This window comes from Schistocerca serialis, chromosome 4, assembly GCF_023864345.2.
Source record: "Schistocerca serialis cubense isolate TAMUIC-IGC-003099 chromosome 4, iqSchSeri2.2, whole genome shotgun sequence".
NCBI classification, from domain to species: domain Eukaryota; kingdom Metazoa; phylum Arthropoda; class Insecta; order Orthoptera; family Acrididae; genus Schistocerca; species Schistocerca serialis.
The window spans coordinates 819978982-819981551 of NC_064641.1; the positions used below are offsets into that span (position 1 = coordinate 819978982).

The 2570-nt window shown below is 44.2% G+C and overlaps 1 pseudogene; it reads right to left on the minus strand.

Moving 5' to 3' along the window:
- Positions 1-691: 691 nt before the first annotated feature.
- Positions 692-809, minus strand: LOC126475942 (5S ribosomal RNA; annotated as a pseudogene).
- Positions 810-2570: the final 1761 nt, after the last annotated feature.

The following is a 2570-nucleotide window of genomic DNA, read 5'->3' on the forward strand; positions in this document are numbered from 1 at the left end:
CCCTTACAGTACAAGTACCCCCACCGAAATCAATCTGAAAGCTTTTCAGTGGAAATATTTGATTCTTATGTTTTGTATAAATGGTTATTCAGCGAGCAGATATCTAACTTTTCTTTGAAGGCGTAAAATCGCTGGGAGGCTTTTTCTTTTTGGGTGACTTCGTGAGAGTGGCAGGCAGATTTCAAGACCGTTGCTAAACCCCAGAAAGTGTCACTGAAAAGTGAAAGCAATCTCAAAAAGGGAAGATCAAGGAGAGAAAGTAAAATTTCAACTGATAATTGGATGATATCCGCACTAGTCATGAGAGAAAGTAAAATTTGAACTGATAATTCTACAATATCCACAACTGTCAGCACGTACCTTCCTTCGCACTGGAATTATTACATTCTGTTTGAAGTCTGAAGGTATTTCCCTTGCACACCAAGTGCACTAGTTTCGTCACGCCCGGCTCTCTCAAGGATCTTAATAATAATGACATTACACAGAAGAAGCACTCCATCATCAGGCCACAAGTGGCCCATCGGGACCATCCGACCGCCGTGTCATCCTCAATGCGGATGCGGATGGGAGGGGCGTGTGGTCAGCACACCGCTCTCCCGGTCGTTACGATGGTTTTCTTTAACCGGAGCCGCTACTATTCGGTCGAGAAGCTCCTCAGTTGGCATCACGAGGCTGAGTGCACCCCGAAAAATGGCAACAGCACATGGCGGCCCGGATGGCCACCCATCCAAGTGCCGGCCACGCCCGACAGCGCTTAACTTCGGTGATCTGACGGGAACCGGTGTATCCATTGCGGCAAGGCCGTTGCCCACATTACACAGAGTACTGGCAAAGTATTGTGTCAGACATATTTATGCTTACACGCAGTTGACACTCCCGCGCCCACTGTATCCCCTTTTGGCGCCTAAAACAGTGCTGGCGGCGCTTGCTGGTCCGCAAGGTGCCGCTTGGCAGCCACGGCCCGTCCGCCGGACGCCTAGCGGAAGCCAACAGCGCGGCCGCTCGCGCTACGCGACCTCCGCCCCCACTCCGCCCCCTCCACAACGCAACCCCACGCGTCCATTGTTGTAAACGAAGCGCGCCTCTAAAATTACAAACGGCGCCTCTCTCCCAGTGTCCGTGGGCAGCGCGAGCTGAATGACAAACCAGCCGCGCTCGTGAATGGACGGCCCGCCTCTGCCGAAGTCAAGGGCTTTGTCCAGGAAGTTGCGCCAAAACAAAACACAGTTACGAGCCGTTTCCCAACAGGCATCTGCTCGTGGTCCGTTTGGGAGGTGGGCGGCCGAAATGCTGAAGCTGATACTTATCAAGCGTGCACAGTGGTCTCTATACTAACTGGATGGCGAACTTCGGCTGTCACAGCGTGCTGTTAGCGCCGCCATATTGCAGTTAGGCAAGAAACTGTATGTGATATTTTAGTTAGAAAGGCGGCACTCGTTTTCGTTCGGAAGTATCTACATTCTTGACGATAATAAAACTAGCTAGATTAGCATTAAAGCAACGAACTACCAATTTCGTTTTACGCTCATGAACACTGAAGTCTACTGTAGTATCGTAAATATAAAGTACCTAAAAGCGAAGCAATATTTTTCCCAGGCGTAAGGAACAGTTTCATTCACATATGTAATGCACTTAATCAGTGGCGACATCACCTTTGGCGTCGGCAAAAAACGTAATGGGGTTTATTTAAACGTGAATTTGGATATCTACAACAATATGCTAATTATTGTCAGGCACCATATGAAACAACCAAAATTACGTGTGACACTGATACGAAAATTGTTCTCTTTTTTGCTGAACTAGTTCACATGTACCAACGTCGAAATTGCGATGAAATCAGTTAGCTTAAAGCGCATATTTAACTGAGAACTAACGTATATAAACAGTTCAGTCAATCTGGGTAAATTTGCACCACTTTTTTCCGTCTTTTTCAAAGTACTGCACACGCAATCTACATCACAACAGACACCAAAATTTCACCCGTATTGCTAAGGTGTGCTTGGCAATGAGGAAATATGTACTAGAGACGCTCTCTTGGAGTAAAATTTCAATTTTAATACTGGTACAAAATTACTCAGTCATTCTGGGTAACTTCAGTCTTAAAAAACATAGTATTTTTCCCATATCTAATGTTCTGAATAAATTTACATCCCATCAAAAGGAAAGCAGGTGTTAATAAGAAGTAAAGACAGTCTTGGTTCAGTTTCCAGATTTACTTTGAAATATCAAGATATTTGTATCAACCTGACTTTGTTCAACTTAAATCACTGTCAGAAGCTCACTTCACAATCAAAGTAATTAAAGAAAAATCACAATCCTAAGAGCTTTCAGGGAGGTGGAAAGACATTTGAATGAATCACAGAGGTAATAAAAACGTTACATTTGGTACAAAATAATACAAACAGGAGGAACACCAGCCATTTGAAACAAGAATAGCAATTGGTACAAAGATACTATGATTAGTTAAAAGTTACCCTGATTGTAATGTTCCAAGGAACACCTTCATATGTCTATGTACTTTTTTATCATTTGTAAAATGATGAATACTGTAAACATTAAGCATGAGCAAG